The sequence below is a fragment of the Oncorhynchus gorbuscha genome, linkage group LG02 (genome assembly GCF_021184085.1).
Source record: "Oncorhynchus gorbuscha isolate QuinsamMale2020 ecotype Even-year linkage group LG02, OgorEven_v1.0, whole genome shotgun sequence".
NCBI classification, from domain to species: Eukaryota; Metazoa; Chordata; class Actinopteri; order Salmoniformes; family Salmonidae; genus Oncorhynchus; species Oncorhynchus gorbuscha.
Genome location: NC_060174.1, coordinates 71,403,079 through 71,424,660, shown reverse-complemented (window position 1 = coordinate 71,424,660; position 21,582 = coordinate 71,403,079). Strand labels below are relative to the sequence as shown.

The 21,582-nt window shown below is 42.2% G+C and overlaps 1 protein-coding gene across 3 annotated transcripts in view; it reads right to left on the bottom strand.

Annotated features, from left to right (window-relative positions):
- The window catches only part of LOC124008702 (neuronal PAS domain-containing protein 2-like), a 78,833-nt gene extending 64,655 nt beyond the window's left edge, over positions 1-14,178 (bottom strand). For 2 of the 3 annotated variants that reach the window (XM_046320212.1, XM_046320234.1), the window contains exon 1: positions 13,510-13,759. The gene's annotated coding sequence lies outside the window, so the exon portion shown is untranslated. Of the gene's footprint in view, positions 1-13,509; positions 13,760-14,061 lie in introns of those variants that run through there. The other variant, XM_046320219.1, reaches the window with a different exon arrangement.
- Between the last annotated feature and the right edge of the window lie 7,404 nt (positions 14,179-21,582).

Below are 21,582 nucleotides of genomic sequence, written 5' to 3'. Positions count from 1 at the left end.
CATGTGTATGTGACCAATAACATTTGATTTGAAATCTTTAATTGAATTCCTTGCTGCAGAAAGGCCTTGATTATGCTACAATACCTTGAAGAGACACCTTAGGCTGACAAAGTATCATCATCATTGTCACCATCAGTATAATAAAACTAAATACATTTCAGATCTAAAGGTGAAGCTGATGAAGCTCTAAGTGGAGCATACTGGAATGGCTTTGAAAAGCAGAACAAACTATCCATGGAAAATATGATCCAATGTATCATTCCTGTCAATTGCTACCTAATTGTCTTCATTGTGTAAGAGTTTACTGCACTTCCTGATTTGGCCTCGTTTTAGATTTAAAATCAAATCAAATACATTTTTATTGGTCACGTGCGGAATACAACAGGTGTAGACTTTACAGTGAAATGCTTACTTACAAGCCCATTCCCAACAGTACAGAGTTAAAAAGACAAATATTTGCTACATAATACAGGAAATAGTAACACAGTAAAAACAATAACGAAGCTATACACAAGTAGTACCAGTACTGAGTCAATGTTTTTTTATTTATTTTTTATTTCACCTTTATTTAACCAGGTAGGCTAGTTGAGAACAAGTTCTCATTTGCAAATGCGACCTGGCCAAGATAAAGCATAGCAGTGTGAACAGACAACACAGAGTTACACATGGAGTAAACAATTAACAAGTCAATTACACAGTAGAAAAAAAGGGGAGTCTATATACAATGTGTGCAAAAGGCATGAGGAGGTAGGCGAATAATTACAATATTGTAGATTAACACTGGAGTGATAAATGATCAGAAGATCATGTACAGGTAGAGATATTGGTGTGCAAAAGAGCAGAAAAGTAAATAAATAAAAACTGTGGGGATGAGGTAGGTGAAAATGGGTGGGCTATTTACCAATAGATTATGTACAGCTGCAGCGATCGGTTAGCTGCTCAGATAGCTGATGTTTGAAGTTGGTGAGGGAGATAAAAGTCTCCAACTTCAGCGATTTTTGCAATTCGTTCCAGTCACAGGCAGCAGAGTACTGGAACGAAAGGCAGCCAAATTAGGTGTTGGCTTTAGGGATGATCAGTGAGATACACCTGCTGGAGCGCGTGCTACGGATGGGTGTTGCCATCGTGACCAGTGAACTGAGATAAGGCGGAGCTTTACCTAGCATGGCCTTGTAGATGACCTGGAGCCAGTGGGTCTGGCGACGAATATGTAGCGAGGGCCAGCCGACTAGAGCATACAAGTCGCAGTGGTGGGTAGTATAAGGTGCTTTAGTGACAAAACGGATGGCACTGTGATAAACTGCATCCAGTTTGCTGAGTAGAGTGTTGGAAGCAATTTTGTAGATGACATCGCCGAAGTCGAGGATCGGTAGGATAGTCAGTTTTACTAGGGTAAGCTTGGCAGCGTGAGTGAAGGAGGCTTTGTTGCGGAATAGAAAGCCGACTCTTGATTTGATTTTCAATTGGAGATGTTTGATATGGGTCTGGAAGGAGAGTTTGCAGTCTAGCCAGACACCTAGGTACTTATAGGTGTCCACATATTCAAGGTCGGAACCATCCAGGGTGGTGATGCTAGTCGGGCATGCGGGTGCAGGCAGCGATCGGTTGAAAAGCATGCATTTGGTTTTACTAGCGTTTAAGAGCACTTGGAGGCCACGGAAAGAGTGTTGTATGGCATTGAAGCTCGTTTGGAGGTTAGATAGCACAGTGTCCAAGGAAGGACCAGAAGTATACAGAATGGTGTCGTCTGCGTAGAGGTGGATCAGGGAATCGCCCGCAGCAAGAGCAACATCATTGATATATACAGAGAAAAGAGTCGTCCCGAGAATTGAACCCTGTGGCACCCCCATAGAGACTGCCAGAGGACCGGACAGCATGCCCTCCGATTTGACACACTGAACTCTGTCTGCAAAGTAATTGGTGAACCAGGCAAGGCAGTCATCCGAAAAACCGAGGCAGGGTACGAGGTAGTTGAGGTCATTGAGATAATACAGTCTTTACATGTGGGTAGGGGTAAAAGTGACTTGTCAACCAGGATATATAATAAACAGAGTAGCAGCAGCAGCGTGTGTAAAGTGTGTGTGGCGTCAATATGCATGTGTGTGTGTGTTTTGTGTGTGTGAGCATATGTAGTGCGTGTATGTGTGTGTGTGTGTCAGTGTAGTATGTGTGAGGATGTGGGTAGTCTAGTGAGTGTGCACAGAGCCAGTGTAAGAAAGTCAGTGCAAAACTATTAAGATAAATTAATAAATAATAAAGGTGGTCAATGTAAATTGTCTGAGTAGCAATTTGATTACCTGTTCAGCAGTCTTATGGCTTGGGGGTAGAAGCTATTCTGTGAGGTAGCAGAGAGAACAGTCTATGACTTGGGTGGCTGGAGTTGCTGACAGTTTATAGGGCCTTCCTCTGACATCGCCACTTCCTCTGGTTGATTAAGAAATGCTAGTGGCCCTGACTGAATTCAAACGTGACATGGTTTCAGGGTTGTGGTTTGTTGTTGGTGTCATGTGTGTTCGCAGGTAGGGAGAGTTAGACAAATTATTTAGCCAGTTAGCTTCAGCCGGCTGGTGTGCGACCATGGCAAAGTTGGTTTGACTTTGGGTAGCCTTACTCTAGGTATAGTTCGGAACCCTCCATAAATTACACAATGTAAATGGGACAATATTTTAATGTTGCACATCTTTTAGTTGTCTCATTAAATGCTTTCAGTATTTGTTTATGAATTTCTAGTCATTGAAGTTTTTAGTCATTGAAATTCAGAGCTATTGACCTTTTTAACATAGTGTCTTATGTACATTGTGTAATTTACTTATGGTCCCCAAATAGCCACATAGGGATATCGGATGTCAAACCAAATTATGCTCCAAATTGATGGTTACTTCGGTGCTGTCAGATGTAGGCAGGATTCAAATAAACCCAAACCACAGAAAACTGTTATGGTACCCTTCATTCCGTTACATACTTTATCACCAAAATTATCCTAACTACAAATCCTACACTGTATAGTAAATTCTGATACTAGAATAAATGTTTCTGACATAGGACATTGTCAAAACAAGAAGTTGCTTTTAAGGAGCAGTCTCTCTTTAACACAGCTCCTTATACTAGGGCTGACCCCATTTCCTCGACTGGTCAATTGTTTAGTAGATAGGCTGTTGGTTAGTCGACAAAGATTTTTTGTTGTTGACACCTGTCAGACACCTGTCTGATATACACCTGTCTAAGTTGACTAATCCATTGCGGAAGCCACGGGGATGGCACACCAGTTTCACCAGTAGTACATTTACCATTAATTACCATCATTTCTCATCTACAATGTTTGTTTGGTTAAGGTAATTTCTATTAAAGCATTCGATATAGTATTATTAGTCTTACCGTCGTCAATCTTGAGGATTGGACACGTTGTTTGCAGAGTGCACAACCTAGGCTACACTTGTGAGAATTTTGGGGGGTTTATTTAATTCCATGTATGTGTAGTCAATTTATTTATTGTCTTTAGTTTGGAGCGCTTCTGTCAATCTTGAGTAAGGACACTCACCTGGCTACGCATAGAAGTAGGCCTAGGCTACTTGGCCTGTGAGCAAATGTAAGCTTATAAATGTGCCCATTTGGGGATCTGATACTATTTCTGATTGTCTTAACTCACCATCACTGTGGAGCTTCTCAATGTAATGTTTTCTTCGCCTCAAACAAAGTCAGTTTTTACATCCATAGAGAATGACAATAGCTCCACAATGTAGCCTTTTTGAAAAATCTTTCCAGCTCTCTCCCTTTCGATAACCACAACATGAAAGGGGGAAAAAAATGTAATGCTCTGATTTGGTGGAAAAGTCATAAAAAAAGACCTACCTGATTACTTCTTATCCCTTGAGCAAATAGCCTACAGCTGTGTTTGTCTGTCTGGAAACTGGCTAGACCAAGATAATAGTTGATACATTGTTTCAAGTTCCTTACAGCAGACAGTCCATGCAGAGCCAATGTGATTTATAGGATATTTGTTTTTATCAGGATATTTAGCGGACATATTTTTTTTGGGGGGGGGGTGCTTTATGTAGGCTATTTTTACATATTGGCAATGGCAAGAAAATTACTTTTAGATTTGTAGCATTTTCATTTAGATAGAATTTTGATTAACCACATAAGATTGATTTAGAGATATGAAGACTATTATAAATTAAACTCTTCCATGAAAATTTGTAAATGAAAATTCTAACTGGCACGCAGATCAGTAGAAATGGTACGATAACATCTAGGTCATTCACACAAGGGCTGGGGCTGCTCATATTTTGAAACTAAACGGTCTTCCTCTGAGAGCACCACTGTAGCCACATCAAATCCTTGACTGTGACCTTTTGCCTTGGGTGACTCAGATAAAGCCAGGATTATTACAACCAGCCATAAGAATAGACCCCCTACAAGGCATCCCTGTCTGGCACACGGTTGGGGATTAAAATAGACCCAGATTGAAGTATGTTCACCTCTCAGTTAACTAGACTCATTATGTGAGAGGTCTATTCTATGATACCGTGAACCAGCTGCACTGATCACCATCTGTCTGGGGATTCCAGGTCATCTAGGCCAGTGGTTCCCAACTGTGGGGCTTGGGATCGGGGGGGCAACTTGCAATATTCTTGAAAGTTGTAATAGTAGAATGCAAGGTGCAATTTCAAAATTGGTAGTGAATTATCAGTTTTATCAGTTTTCCACTTGTCATGTCAGTCATTGCATACCTAAGAGAGCTATTTATAACTTGTCAGAAATGTCCAGATCAACTAGCCCATGTGAGCTTGTAACGGCGTTCATCTGTTGAATGAAGAGAGTAGGACCGAAATGCAGCGTGTAGGTTACTCATGCCTTTAATGAATGAAAACGCGGTACATGAAAATAACTGAATCTAAATAAAAAACAACAGAACGGAACGTGAAACTAATTACAGCCTATCTGGTGACTACTACACAGAGACAGGTACAAACACCCACAAAATACAAAGCGAAACTGAGGCTGCCTAAATACGGTTCCCAATTGGAGACAATGATAAGCACCTGACTCTAATTGAGAATCGCCTCAGGCAGCCAAGCCTATACCACACCCCTAATCAGCCGCGATCCCAAATAATACAAACCCCAATACGAATACAACATATAAACCCATATCACACCCTGGCCTACCCAAACATATAACAAAAACACAAAATACAATGACCAAGGCGTGACAGAGCTAATGTTTTTTAGCGCATAGATTTTGTAGTAATGTTTGAATGGTAGAAATGAACACTGCAGGGGAAAAACCCTTGGAAATGTTATCTTAGTAAATGTTTCACATGCAGTAAATACGCATGCCTTTGGGAATAAGTATGCGTGCCTTTTCTGCTAACTAATATCAATGGATCCACTGAAGCTACATGACACACAACACATGCATATCATTTGAACAACTGGAAGAAAGGAACATAAAAGGAAAAAGCAATTTAGTGTCTTTAATCATGCCCCTAGTAGGTCTCTGCCTGTAGCTAGTAAGTACAAAGACAGTGTGCTGTGGCCCAGAGATGAGCGACATCAGCAGAGAGGCTAATGACGTCTGTACTGGCAGTTGTATAATCCGAGCTGAACATTTTGTCTGTCACAGTTAGAAGGTTAAAGAGGGTGACATGAATACCAGACATACTCTCAAGAGTCATGTGCAACATAGTTCCACTGGGCATATGAAGCCACCACCAAGTACACCAAGGAATACTACAGTACTACTACAGCACACAGGATCACCAGGATTCTGTGCCTAATGACATACTGAACCACAAGCTACCTGACATATTTAGGTTATCATGTCAGGCCTTTCTACCTCTAGATTTGCATATCTGTATTTCCAACATAGGTTGAATCTGTTAAATTAATATGGGTTATCTGATAACAGAAATGCCAATTTTTTGCTTATATGACAAGCACTAAGCTGTACTAGGCAGGTAGCCTAGCAGTTAAGAGTGTTGGGATAGTAACCGAAAGTTTGCTGGTTCGAGTCCCCAAGCCACCTAGGTGAATAATCTGTTGATGTGCCCTTGAGCAAGGTACATAACCGTAATTGTTGCTGTGAGTTGTTCTAAATTACTCAAATGTCAAATGTAATCCATAGCATGATCCAATTGTGCCGTGTCATGCCTGTCAGGCCTATTCAACTGGGGTTATTGGCAGAACTTGATCTCATCTTTGTTATACTTCATTTTCAAAAAATGACCGATAGGAATGATAAATAAATCATGTAATTCCAGATGTGTTAACACTGACCTAATTATTTAACTGATCAATAGTTGTATCCTCAACCTATCCCAGCAGAGGACACCAAAATCACTAGAATATAATTTGTACGACTGGTTACGAGTCAGTCATAATCTAATCCTGTTGGCAGATGCATTACACTTGACTGTCACTTCATTACAGTAGTTAAGTGTTAATTACTGCTCTTACATCCATTCCAATTATGTTCCAAAAGAAGGGCTTAGGGATCCCCTTCAAAAAATTAATGAGATAAATATCCTCTTTGCTATAACAACGACTTCCCAGGAAACAAGTATTTGATCACTGTATTATCAGTCACTGCCTGAGGACATAAGAGACAGGAAAATAACCATCAAATGCATGATGTTGGTGATGGGAGGCATTATTATGTTGATATTTAATGTGGCACAGTGCAGCTGACACTCATGTGACATGACATTTTTGGTGTCCCAAAAAACATGGCACAAACACAAGGTGACACAACACAACGGAAGAAGGGGCCAGCAAATAGATGCTTGCTGTATAACAGTTGTGCACTGCCAGGGTGACTGCCTTTATTATTTTTATATCAGTTACTAGAGATTTAAATGTAGCCCAAATCACTAACCATTGACTTCTACTGGCCTGTGAAACCAGGCTAACCCTGGCTCCATCTTATCTTCCAAACCCCCTGTTCCCATACAAACTGACAGACAGTTGAGGATAGATAACAGGCACCTCCAAATCAAACCATCGCATCTTTGGAGTTCGATCCTTTTCTTCGGATTGCCTCTCAGACTGGGATTTCTCCCTGACCTGTCCATGACATAAAGAGTCAGGGCACAGTCTTTGTCTAACCTGTGTCTTTCTGATTGAATCAAGTCTGAATCCATTCTGAATCATTCTCTGAATGTGTTTCATAACCTTACACTTGGAGATCTGCTACTTCTCTGCAAAGCAGTAGAGGTTTGATTAGATTCTGTCCTTGCTGCCGAGTAGAATGCACTGCCTAATCAGAGCCACTGATGTAGGTCACAGTAAGATGGTTTAGATATCTGGCGCCTAGCTGCTGAACCTTAAGTAGAGACCTTGTGACCCAAAACGCAGAGGTCAGAGTCTGAGTCAGTGAATAGAATATTGGCATACAGAACGAGAGACAGAGAGCTTTATATTCACATGCAGTAGGCTACATCCTCACTGATTTCTCAGAATGCACCTTGACAGAGGAGTTCAACTGTGTTTCACAGTGCTAACAGGTCAATTCACAAAATGAACATTTTCTTTGATATAAAACTGCCTTTAAAAAGAAAAACTACAGCACACTGGTAAGCTTGTTGTTTCTCTTTAACAAAAACACCTAATAACACAATAGCAGTTGAACAAAAAAACTTTTGCGATACAGACACTCTCAGTTTCATTGAGAGTACATAAAGAAGCATTCTCAGGTAAATCATGGAAATAGAAAATGGTGCGGTGTGATCCTCGCTGCTCAAGGCTAAACTCATCTCCAGACCCCTAAAAAATAAACCTGTAGTCATGTTTCATCTATATTGTGTGCAGTTGAAATGAATCAACATGAGTTGAACCTTCAAGGAAGCTTTGAGGAGAGCCGACTGTCTTTCTTAAAGGGACAGAACACAAGCAAAGATGCCTTTCCTATTGCATGGACCTGCTCCATTTGTGGATGGCCAGTCACATAATGCAGCTCCAGCAATATTCTGACTAGTGTTCAGTCTAAGCTTGCAGGACATGGCCCAGTAACCTACTTTCCCTCCAGCAGGCTCTGTAACATCAGAGGCGTACATGTCATCAGTTACCTAACATTCACAGAGCAGGGTAAATCCATTTGAATTCAATCACTATTTGACAGCTTCCTTTTAATTTGAACAAAACTTTCCATACATGTTTGCCCATGGAAGAAGTGGTCAGTAAGGGACTTTTTTACCTGAATGCCAAAACATTCAGGAGATAAAGGTGCTCAGAGTTGACACATTTGAATACCCTACCATACCATGAGACATCTATGTCTTCATCACAGGAACAGGTAAACGGTTCAGTTTGATATAATTTAAAAGCTTACCAATAGGGTTGTTAAACTATTTGTTAATTTCTTGAAAAAAATGTATTTTAGATAATTGACCATGTCAATGATAATTGACCATGTTTATTTTCTTTAAAATAAATGATCAAATAGCTTGACAACCCTGTTTGTACGTTTCTAAATGACATCAACCATATATATTTTCCAGTGATGAAGACATGGTTGTCTCACGGTATGGTGGGGTATGCAAAATATATCTACTTTGAGGACCTTCATCTCTTGAATGTTTTAGCATTCAGGTCCAAAAAGTCACTTTCTGAGCACTCTACAATGGGCATGTATGTATGGGGTGCTGTAAAGTGACTGTTCCACTGGATGTCATAAGGTGAATGCACCAATTTGTAAGTCGCTCTGGATAAGAGCGTCTGCTAAATGACTTAAATGTAAATGTAATGTCAAAAATTGGCATTTTTTCAGGCAAAGAGATGTGAAAACCCTCTACATCATAAGGAGGGGTCAGAGACCCCACTTCCTATCTGAACGCACTTCCAATAAAATAAAAGGATGTCAATGAGGTATGTGAAAGCAAAATTTATAGCATCACCACAGAACTTGCTGCATCTACTTTAGCTATAAACTGAAGTGAAGGCTTGTTGTTTATTTTCAACCTTTATAACCAGGGCTTGAACTGACCCTCTATACTACTGCCATGACACAGCTTTGCTAGGAAGACCTCATAGTTGAGCCAAACAGTCAGAGTGAAAGGGCAGTGGTATCCATAAAAATAAAGGAATTGGATGGAAAGAGCATGAAATACAGAGAGAAACAGATACCGGTAGATAGAAATGTGCAGATGAGTGAGGAAAAGGAGATGGGAGCCAGTTGAGGGCAGACAGCATATCTCTTGCGTTAAAAGTCTAGCTCAAGCAGATTGGTTCAGTAAAACACTCTTACCTCACCACCATTACTTCAACTCACCTCAGTGTGGCTTCCACAAGCCTGACCACATGGAACCACCCACATCACAGACCGGATTAACATGAGTAAAACATAGGCTAACAATCAATTTTCCGTCAAAACATTTTTTGCCGCTGAGCAAATGTCTGGTCTGCAGAGCACAAACTTGAACGTTGTGACAATTCTGTGCAACTTCTGGCACGTTTACTGTGAATACTGAGGCTCTATCTGCTTTAAGTTACAGTACAGTTATAACAGTGGCCAAGTAGGCTGCTGTGGCTATTTGATCATAATGTAGGCCTATCAGAGTGGTCTACCATCAAAAACAATGGAGAAAATGCACCCCATAACATTTTAACATTGAAATACAGTGCCTTGCGAAAGTATTCGGCCCCCTTGAACTTTGCGACCTTTTGCCACATTTCAGGCTTCAAACATAAAGATATAAAACTGTATCTTTTTGTGAAGAATCAACAACAAGTGGGACACAATCATGAAGTGGAATGACATTTATTGGATATTTCGAACTTTTTTAACAAATCAAAAACTGAACAATTGGGCGTGCAAAATTATTCAGCCCCTTTACTTTCAGTGCAGCAAACTCTCTCCAGAAGTTCAGTGAGGATCTCTGAATGATCCAATGTTGACCTAAATGACTAATGATGATAAATACAATCCACCTGTATGTAATCAAGTCTCCGTATAAATGCACCTGCACTGTGATAGTCTCAGAGGTCCGTTAAAAGCGCAGAGAGCATCATGAAGAACAAGGAACACACCAGGCAGGTCCGAGATACTGTTGTGAAGAAGTTTAAAGCCGGATTTGGATACAAAAAGATTTCCCAAGCTTTAAACATCCCAAGGAGCACTGTGCAAGTGATAATATTGAAATGGAAGGAGTATCAGACCACTGCAAATCTACCAAGACCTGGCCGTCCCTATAAACTTTCAGCTCATACAAGGAGAAGACTGATCAGAGATGCAGCCAAGAGGCCCATGATCACTCTGGATGAACTGCAGAGATCTACAGCTGAGGTGGGAGACTCTGTCCATAGGACAACAATCAGTCGTATATTGCACAAATCTGGCCTTTATGTAAGAGTGGCAAGAAGAAAGCCATTTCTTAAAGATATCCATAAAAAGTGTTGTTTAAAGTTTGCCACAAGCCACCTGGGAGACACACCAAACATGTGGAAGAAGGTGCTCTGGTCAGATGAAACCAAAATTGAACTTTTGGCAACAATGCAAAACGTTATGTTTGGCATTAAAGCAACACAGCTCATAACCCTGAACACACCATCCCCACTGTCAAACATGGTGGTGGCAGCATCATGGTTTGGGCCTGCTTTTCTTCAGCAGGGACAGGGAAGATGGTTAAAATTGATGGGAAGATGGATGGAGCCAAATATAGGACCTTTCTGGAAGAAAACCTGATGGAGTCTGCAAAAGACCTGAGACTGGGACGGAGATTTGTCTTCCAACAAGACAATGATCCAAAAAATAAAGCAATATCTACAATGGAATGTTTCAAAAATAAACATATCCAGGTGTTAGAATGGCCAAGTCAAAGTCCAGACCTGAATCCAATCGAGAATCTGTGGAAAGAACTGAAAACTGCTGTTCACAAAAGCTCTCCATCCAACCTCACTGAGCTCGAGCTGTTTTGCAAGGAGGAATGGGAAAAAACTTCAGTCTCTCGATGTGCAAAACTGATAAGAGACATACCCCAAGCGACTTACAGCTGTAATCGCAGCAAAAGGTGGCGCTACAAAGTATTAACTTAAGGGGGCTGAATAATATTGCACGCCCAATTGTTCAGTTTTTGATTTGTTAAAAAAGTTTGAAATATCCAATAAATGTCGTTCCACTTCATGATTGTGTCCCACTTGTTGTTGATTCTTCACAAAAAAATACAGTTTTATATTTTTATGTTTGAAGCCTGAAATGTGGCAAAAGGTCGCAAAGTTCAAGGGGGCCGAATACTTTCGCAAGGCACTGTAGTTGTTTATCATTCAGCCTACAGTAGCAGCCAATGTGTGGTGTTAAATGTAGGCCTACATTCTGTGAAATTTTGGAAAGAATATGCAGGGTTTGACATTAACCTGTTTACCCACTTGTCCTTCAGACAAGAAGTTGACTGAAAATGTGTTGTTTGATGCAAGAAAACACTTTACAAAATAAAGTTAATTATTATTCCCATACCATTATTACAGAGAATCAGACAAATTATGCTACCCTCTGCCTATTGGCTACTTAGCTTAGTCAAGCCTGTCTCAAAATACAACACCGCCCCTTATAAGACAGAAAGAATTATCTTTACCTGACTCACGTTTTTAAGAACGGCTAAAAATGTACACGCTTTGTGCTCTTGTAGGAAACAAACACTCCCGCATTGCTGACTAGAAATTAGCTATAACTGGTTAATAGCTCACTTACTAGCAAAGAATATGAACAAATGTGCACACGTGTCTACATGCAATGCACATCTACTCGTGACCACTCATGCTGTAAACACAGTCCAGTTCAAACTAAATGGCACAGATCCAGATATGGCAATAGTCTATTTGCATAAAGAGATACTGAAGCTCTGATTGGTTTTGCCACACTGGTCTGTAGAGTACGTTCTGAGTTGTGCCTGTCACTGCAGTGGAATTTTACTCCGGTGTGTTCTGTCTACTGTACAAGAAAATCTCTTGCATTGTTAGTTTTGCATACTAAGTCTTGCATAGTTTGTTTTGTTTCGGTATGTTGCAGTGAAAGTGGCTAATATTGGCAATTCCCCCAGTGGAGGGAAACGTTGATAACGTTAACTAAAGGGGAAAACTAGAAAGTTGAAGTTCAATCTTCTGCTTCTCTGTGTGGCCTGATATTTATTCTGTGCGGCAGTCCTGTACCAGCGAGCAGCTTAGAGGCAACATAATCAAGGGAAATGGAAACTTGAATATGTAATGACTTTAAAATAATGGTTCACATCATTGCAGTGTGTTGCAGTAATGAAACGATGACAACAAATCTTTTGCAATCAACAATTTAATGTGGTTTGACTGAAGGACTACTATCCATATCTAGACTGAATTAGGCCAATGTTTCAAATGGTTTGAATATTAATTTTTTGAAGGAAGGGCATGATGCATGTCTTTGATTGACTCATAAGAAGACTCCCATATACTAGTCACAAAAATACATTTTACTAGTTTTATTTTACAAACAATGACTGAAATGATCTGAAGAACATATTTTTGTCTGATGTACTGTTACCTCTGCTTTGTATTGTGTGACACTGTCTGTCCTATGTAGGCCTATGTGACTGTAACTGTACCTCCTGCTGAGTTGATTGTGTAGTATAACCTGTACAAAATAACATCCTCAGGGGATAATAAAGTATTATATCATATTCTGCTCTGCTCTATTGTAGCCTACTTTAATTTTTCTTATAGCAAAATGTAGAACATAGTTTCCTAAGGTTGCCTTATTTGAACTATTTCAGATAGTCTGATATTCAAGAAATTGAGGAGAGGCCCAATTATCATCATCAATCATACCACGCAATCAAAGCCCTACATAAGGTCGAACAGCTTTCGTTGCTGCGCAGCAAGGGTTAGATAGTTTTCCTTTTAATAAATAAATCTGGGGCATGACGTCACTGCAATCGGCTCATGCTTCTTCTTGAGTCATGAGTTACATAAGAGCATATTTCTATTTTAGTGATTAACCTACATAACTTTGATTTGTGTTAGGCCTGCTCTGCTGACTGTGTGCTCACTGTCATCCTTTCAGAATAAAGGAACTTGATATAGGACCAAAACTATAATTCCCTGGACCATGGTCTGTCTCAGATAACATAGGATAGCACATACTGTATTTCAAAGTAGGCTACAGGCTATTCAACAATCAACACCTCTAAAACGTGCAGTCTTTTATCATTCCTAAATATTGGATGAAAAAAATATATAATATATACATCACTTGGTCTAGTAGCCTGTCATGTTAGGTAATCTTATAGTAATAACGAAATCACCTGGAAGTTCCTTTCGGACAAATGCACGAATATAAAACCATTATAGGCTCAAGAGAGAAACATAAAACAATAGGCAGGCCTAGGCTACTAAACATGTATACGCAACATACCGGTTGACTATTATTCACGGACATATCAGTGGAACTTCAACGTTCGATTATGCGTAGCCAGATGTCACTCACTCCACTAAATGTAGGTTACGCTTGAACTTGCTGTAAGTGACGAAAAGTCATGCATGAACTTACCTCATGTAAAGCAGTAACGAGGGGACGATTCCAATATGAAAGGCGCATCCGTGAAATACAAAACGGCTTTTACACTGCTCTTCCTACCATGCAATAGTGTTATGTAACTGGCACAATTTCTGTGGGCAAGACATCGAAGTGTTCTCTGTGCTGGTTTTCATTTTCCAACCCACACACACCTCACAATTTACATCATCAGCCTTCGTCGCACCTTAAAAGGAGATAAAGGGTGTGACTAAATCAAGCGCGTTGTATCCGGATTCGCCACAGTTGGGGGGGAGGCACCCAGCACCGCAAGTAATATTCCGTTTCAATGAGGGAGGAGCGACGTTCTCAAATCGAATATTAGCCTAATCATGTTGTCAATAAAGCAGCATGGCGCATCGTCCAAAAATATACATCTATTTTCCATCAAATATATTTTCAAATGTTCAAACTAGTTTTCATTGGGAAGGCAGATAACGCGTTTTTATCAAAAGCAATAACTTTAGCGTGTGAAAACACAGAATTGTACATTACACCACGTGCATAATCTAGCCTAGGCTACCTCACCTGTGAGCCGATATCGCTGTGAGTTTTGAGGGGGTTACCTGGCTGGTTCCAAAACGAATGTAATCACTTTTCACCCGAACAAACTCCTCCAACCTGGGTAACCCGGGCCAGATAATCGAATCCCCTCATTGCCATAGAAACGTAGCCCCCTAATGTCATCGCGTAAAATTATGGACGACATTGGCCGTATTCGAGAGGCTCAAACACGAAATGTATCATGGGTAAATTGTGACTGACTGATCTACAATGGGTAATTATTTTTTTATTTACGATTCAAGATGATTTGTAGATCAGTCAGTCGGCTGTTGCCTGCCGTGGTTTTGATGCTCTCGAAAACGGCCATACACTATATATTTGTTCACGTGCTAATCGAACTAGGAAACTCGGATATTAACGATTTGCTAATTTATTGAACACGGCGCGTTCAATAAACGTTAGTAAATCGGGAATGTCCGAGTTTCCTCGTTCCGATTAGCAATTAATTCGTACTAGGCTATCAACCGAGGTAATCTGCTGCTGCAGTTTCCAATTTATGCAACATGCATCATGTGCACGGCCTTTTTGCTCGTATGAAGTGTGTTCAGCTACTTATTTGGTTACACAACAACCATTAATTAATCAAATGAAGGGGTACTACTACTTGCTTCCATCACTGAATGGACTGTGATATTGCATCACTACCCTGACAGACGTAGCTTTTTATGTCAATAACTATTAAGCCTTACCATTGGCATATGGCACAAATAGCCTACGATGCTAGAGTTTAAAGTAGACCACTATAGTTGGATTAAACAGGTGGGCTGAAACTGGGTCATCCTGGACTTTTTACGGTCTTTATACAGGACAGATAAAAGGCCACACAGTATCAAACCTAACTCGGTGCAATTGATTATTGAAAATACGTATGACTTTTGTATTTAGAATGATTGAGAAATGCTATGAGACTTTCACATTATCTAAATCACTGAAATATTAAAATGTCTAATATCCACATGACATCATGATTTCAAAATGTACATTCACATGTAGAAAACAAATGAACAGCTGAATTTCAAAATCTAATCAAATGTTATTTGTCATGTGCCAAATATAACAGGCCCTTAACCAACAGTGCTTTACATTAAGAAAAAAAGTGTTAGGTAAAAAATAGAAGTAAAATTAACAAATAATTAAACAGCAGCAGTAAAATAACAACAACGAGGCTATATACAGGGTGTACCGGTACAGAGTCAATGTGTGGCGGCACCGGTTAGTCGAGGTAATATGTATACGTAGGTAGAGCTAAAGTGACAATGAATAGATAATAAACAGAGAGTAGCAGCAGTGTAAAAGAGGGGTCTGGGTAGCCATTTGATCAGCTGTCTTATGGCTTGGGGGTAGAAGCTGGTAAGAAGCCTTTATGACCTAGACTTGGTGCTCCGGTACCGCTTGCCGTGCGGTAGCAGAGAGAACAGTCTATGACGAGGGTGGCTGGAGTCTTTGATAATTTTAAGGGCCTTCCTTTGACACCACCTGGTGTAGAGGTCCTGGATGGCAAGAAGATTGGACCCAGTGATATACTGGGCCGTAAGCACTACCCTCTGTAGTGCCTTGCGGTCGGAGGCCGAACAGTTGCCATACCAGGCAGTGATGCAACCAGTCAGGATGCTCTCAATGGTACAGCTGTAGAACCTTTTGAGGATCTGAGGACCCATGCCAAATCTTTTCAGTCTCCTGAGGGGGATTAAGCTTTGTTGTGCCCTCTTTACGACTGTCTTACTGTGTTTGGACCATTAAAGCTTGTTGGTGATGTGGACACCAAGGAACTTGAAGCTCTGAATGAACAGGACAGGAGGGGAATGAGCACTCACCCCTGAGGGGCCCCGTGTTGCATGTCGGATGTGTTGTTACCCTTACCACCTGGGGACAGCTCGTCAGCAAGATCAGGATCCAGTTGCAGAGGGAGGCGTTTAGTCCCATGGTCCTTAGCTTAGTGATGAGCTTTGAGGGCACTATGGTGATTAACACTGAGCTGTAGTCAATGAATAGCATTCTCAGATAGGTGTTCCTTTTGTCCAGGTGGGAAAGGGCAGTGTTGAGTGTTGGATCTATTGGGGCAGTATGCAAATCGGAGCGGGTCTAGGGTTTCTGGGATAATGGTGTTGATGTGAGCCATAACCAGCCTTTCAAAGCACTTCATGGCTACAGACGTGAGTGCTACGGGTCGGTAGTCATTTAGGCAGGTTACCTTAGTGTTCTTGGGCACAGGGACAATGGTGATCTGCTTGAAACATGTTGGTATTAAAGGCTCAAATCAAATCAAATCAAATCAAATTTTATTTGTCACATACACATGGTTAGCAGATGTTAATGCGAGTGTAGCGAAATGCTTGTGCTTCTAGTTCCGACAATGCAGTGATAACCAACAAGTAATCTAACTAACAATTCCAAAAAAAACTACTGTCTTATACACAGTGTAAGGGGATAAGGAACATGTACATAAGGATATATGAATGAGTGATGGTACAGAGCAGCATACAGTAGATGGTATCGAGTACAGTATATACATATGAGATGAGTGTGTAGACAAAGTAAACAAAGTGGCATAGTTAAAGTGGCTAGTGATACATGTGTTACATAAGGATGCAGTCGATGTTGTAGAGTACAGTATATACATATGCATATGAGATGAATAATGTAGGGTAAGTAACATTATATAAGGTAGCATTGTTTAAAGTGGCTAGTGATATATTTACATCATTTCCATCAATTCCCATTATTAAAATGGCTGGAGTTGGGTCAGTGTCAATGACAGTGTGTTGGCAGCAGCCACTCAATGTTAGTGGTGGCTATTTAACAGTCTGATGGCCTTGAGATAGAAGCTGTTTTTCAGTCTCTCGGTCCCAGCTTTGATGCACCTGTACTGACCTCGCCTTCTGGATGATAGCGGGGTGAACAGGCAGTGGTTCGGGTGGTTGATGTCCTTGATGATCTTTATGGCCTTCCTGTAACAACGGGTGGTGTAGGTGTCCTGGAGGGCAGGTAGTTTGCCCCCGGTGATGCGTTGTGCAGTCCTCACTACCCTCTGGAGTGCCTTACGGTTGAGGGCGGAGCAGTTGCCGTACCAGGCGGTGATACAGCCCGCCAGGATGCTCTCGATTGTGCATCTGTAGAAGTTTGTGAGTGCTTTTGGTGACAAGCCGAATTTTTTCAGCCTCCTGAGGTTGAATAGGCGCTGCTGCGCCTTCTTCACGACGCTGTCAGTGTGAGTGGACCAATTCAGTTTGTCTGTGATGTGTATGCCGAGGAACTTAAAACTAGCTACCCTCTCCACTACTGTTCCATCGATGTGGATAGGGGGGTGTTCCCTCTGCTGTTTCCTGAAGTCCACAATCATCTCCTTAGTTTTGTTGACGTTGAGTGTGAGGTTATTTTCCTGACACCACACTCCAAGGGCCCTCACCTCCTCCCTGTAGGCCGTCTCGTCGTTGTTGGTAATCAAGCCTACCACTGTTGTGTCGTCCGCAAACTTGATGATTGAGTTGGAGGCGTGCGTGGCCACGCAGTCGTGGGTGAACAGGGAGTACAGGAGAGGGCTCAGAACGCACCCTTGTGGGGCCCCCGTGTTGAGGATCAGCGGGGAGGAGATGTTGTTGCCTACCCTCACCACCTGGGGGCGGCCCGTCAGGAAGTCCAGTACCCAGTTGCACAGGGCGGGTCGAGACCCAGGGTCTCGAGCTTGATGACGAGCTTGGAGGGTACTATGGTGTTGAATGCCGAGCTGTAGTCGATGAACAGCATTCTCACATAGGTATTCCTCTTGTCCAGGTGGGTTAGGGCAGTGTGCAGTGTGGTTGAGATTGCATCGTCTGTGGACCTATTTGGGCGGTAAGCAAATTGGAGTGGGTCTAGGGTGTCAGGTAGGGTGGAGGTGATATGGTCCTTGACTAGTCTCTCAAAGCACTTCATGATGACAGAAGTGAGTGCTACAGGGCGGTAGTCGTTTAGCTCAGTTACCTTAGCTTTCTTGGGAACAGGAACAATGGTGGCCCTCTTGAAGCATGTGGGAACAGCAGACTGGTATAGGGATTGATTGAATATGTCCGTAAACACACCGGCCAGCTGGTCTGCGCATGCTCGGAGGGCGCGGCTGGGGATGCCGTCTGGGCCTGCAGCCTTGCGAGGGTTAACACGTTTAAATGTCTTAATCACCTCGGCTGCAGTGAAGGAGAGACTGCATGTTTCCGTTGCAGGCCGTGTCAGTGGCACTGTATTGTCCTCAAAGCGGGCAAAAAAGTTATTTAGTCTGCCTGGGAGCAAGACATCCTGGTCCGTGACTGGGCTGGATTTCATCTTGTAGTCCGTGATTGACTGTAGACCCTGCCACATGCCTCTCGTGTCTGAGCCATTGAATTGAGATTCCACTTTGTCTCTGTACTGACGCTTAGCTTGTTTGATAGCCTTACGGAGGGAATAGCTGCACTGTTTGTATTCAGTCATGTTGCCAGACACCTTGCCCTGATTAAAAGCAGTGGTTCGCGCTTTCAGTTTCACGCGAATGCTGCCATCAATCCACGGTTTCTGGTTAGGGAATGTTTTTATCGTTGCTATGGGAACGACATCTTCGACGCACGTTCTAATGAACTCGCACACCGAATCAGCGTATTCGTCAATATTCCCATCTGACGCAATACGAAACATGTCCCAGTCCACGTGATGGAAGCAGTCTTGGAGTGTAGAGTCAGCTTGTTCTGACCAGCGTTGGACAGACCTCAGCGTGGGAGCCTCTTGTTTTAATTTCTGTCTGTAGGCAGGGATCAGCAAAATGGAGTCGTGGTCAGCTTTTCCGAAAGGGGGCGGGGCAGGGCCTTATATGCGTCGCGGAAGTTAGAGTAACAATGATCCAAGGTTTTACCACCCCTGGTTGCGCAATCGATATGCTGATAAAATTTAGGGAGTCTTGTTTTCAGATTGGCTTTGTTAAAATCCCCAGCTACAATGAATGCAGCCTCCGGATAAATGTTTTCCAGTTTGCAAAGAGTTAAATAAAGTTCGTTCAGAGCCATCGATGTGTCTGCTTGGGGGATATATACGGCTGTGATTATAATCGAAGAGAATTCTCTTGGAAGATAATGCGGTCTACATTTGATTGTGAGGAATTCTAAATCAGGTGAACAGAAGGATTTGAGTTCCTGTATGTTTTCTTCATCACACCATGTCCCGTTAGTCATGAGGCATACGCCCCTCCACTCTTCTTACCAGAGAGATGTTTGTTTCTGTCGGCGCGATGCGTGGAGAAACCCGTTGGCTGCACCGCCCTGGATAGCGTTTTCCCAGTAAGCCATGTCTCCGTAAAGCAGAGAACGTTGCAGTCTCTGATGTCCTCTGGAATGCCACCCTTGCTCGGATTTCATCAACCTTGTTGTCGAGAGACTGGACATTGGCAAGAAGAATACTGGGAAGTGGTGCGCGATGTGCCCTTTTCCGGAGTCTGACCAGAACACCGCCGCGTTTCCCTCTTTTTCGGAGTCGTTTCCTTGGGTCGCTGCATGCGATCCATTCCGTTGTCCTGTTTGTAAGGCAGAACACAGGATCCCGCGTCGCGGAAAACATATTCTTGGTCGTACTGATGGTGAGTTGACGCTGATCTTATATTCAGTAGTTCTTCTCGACTGTATGTAATGAAACCTAAGATGACCTGGGGTACTAATGTAAGAAATAACACGTAAAAAAACAAAAAACTGCATAGTTTCCTAGGGAACGCGAAGCGAGGCGGCCATCTCAGTCGGCGCCGGAAGTTGTGGATGAAAATGTCAGTGAAGACATTTGCCAGTTGGTCAGCACATGCTCGGAGTACACGTCCTGGTAATCCGTCTGGCCCTGCGGCCTTGGGAATGTTGACCTGTTCAAAGGTCTTACTCACATCGGCTACGGAGAGCGTGATCACACAGTCATCCGGAACAGCTGATGCTCTCATGCATGCTTCAGTGTTACTTGACTCGAAGCGAGCATAGAAGTAATTTAGCTCGTCTGGTAGGATCGTGTCACTGGGCAGCTCGCGGCTGTGCTTCCCTTTGTAGGCTGTAATAGTTTGGAAGCCCTGTCACATCCACTGAGCGTCAGAACTGGTGTAGTACGATTCAATCTAAGTCCTGTATTGACGCTTTGCCTTTTTGATGGGTCGTCTGAGGGCATACCAGGATTTCTTATAAGTTTCCGGGTTAGAGTCCAGCTCCTTTTTAAGAGGCAGCTCTACCCTTTAGCTCAGTGCGGCTGTTGCCTGTAATCCATGGCTTCTGGTTGGGGTATGTACGTACAGTCACTGTGGGGACCACGTCATCGATGCATTTATTGATGAAGCCAGTGACTGATGTGGTGTACTCCTCAATGCCATCGGAAGAATCCCGGAATATATTCCAGTCTGTGCTAGCAAAACAAAACAGTCATGTAGCTTAGCATCTGCTTCATCTGAGCACTTCCTTATTGACCGAGTCACTGGTGCTTCCTGCTTTCATATAATTATGGTCAGATTTGCAAAATGGAGGGTGAGGGAGAGCTTTATACGTGTCTCTGTGTGTGGAGTAAAGGTGGTCTAGAGTTTTTTCCTGTTTGCTTATGGACGTATACAGCTCATTGAGTGCGGTCTTAGTGCCAGCATCGGTTTGTGGTGGTATATAGACAGCTACAAAAAATACAGATGAAAAATCTCTTGGTAAATAGTGTGGTCTACAGCTTATCATGAGATACTCTACCTCAGGCGAGCAAAACCTTGAGACTTCCTTAGATTTCGTGCACCAGCTGTTGTTTACAAATATACATAGACCGTCACCCCTTGTCTTACCAGAGGCCCCTGTTCTATCCTGCCCGAAAAAGCTTAAAACCCGACAGCTATATGTTATTCATGTCATCGTTCATCGACTCAGTGGAACATAAGATATTACAGTTTTTAATGTCCCGTTGGTAGGATACACATTATCATAGTTTGTCTATTTTATTATCGATTGATTGTACGTTGGCTAATAGGACTGATGGTAAAGGTAGATTGCCCTCTTGGCGACAGATCCTAACAAGGCACCTGGACCTTCGTCCGCGATACCTCCATCTCCTCCTCCTACGAATGACGGGGATGAGGGCCTTGTCGGGCGTCTGAAGTAAATTATTCCCGTCTGACTCGTTGAAGAAAAAGTATTCATCCAGTATGGGTAAGTAATCGCTGTTCTGATATCTAGAAGCTCCTTCCAGTCATAAGACACAGTGGCAGAAACATTATGTATAAAATTAGTTACAAATAACGCAAAAAAAATACACAATAGCACAACTGGTTACGCGATCGTAAAACAGCAGCCATCTCCTAAGGCACCATTCTTTACAATACCAAATATGGTATTGAGAGGTAGCCCAGTGGCCGGCAGTGGGAGAAGATGGAATGAGATCGATTTTGGCCGACATTCTGCACATTTTCTCATCGATGAAACATTTGATCTCAATACAGTTTTCTGTTCCCAAGAGTAGAATCTCTTATGAACAGAGTGGATTACGTTT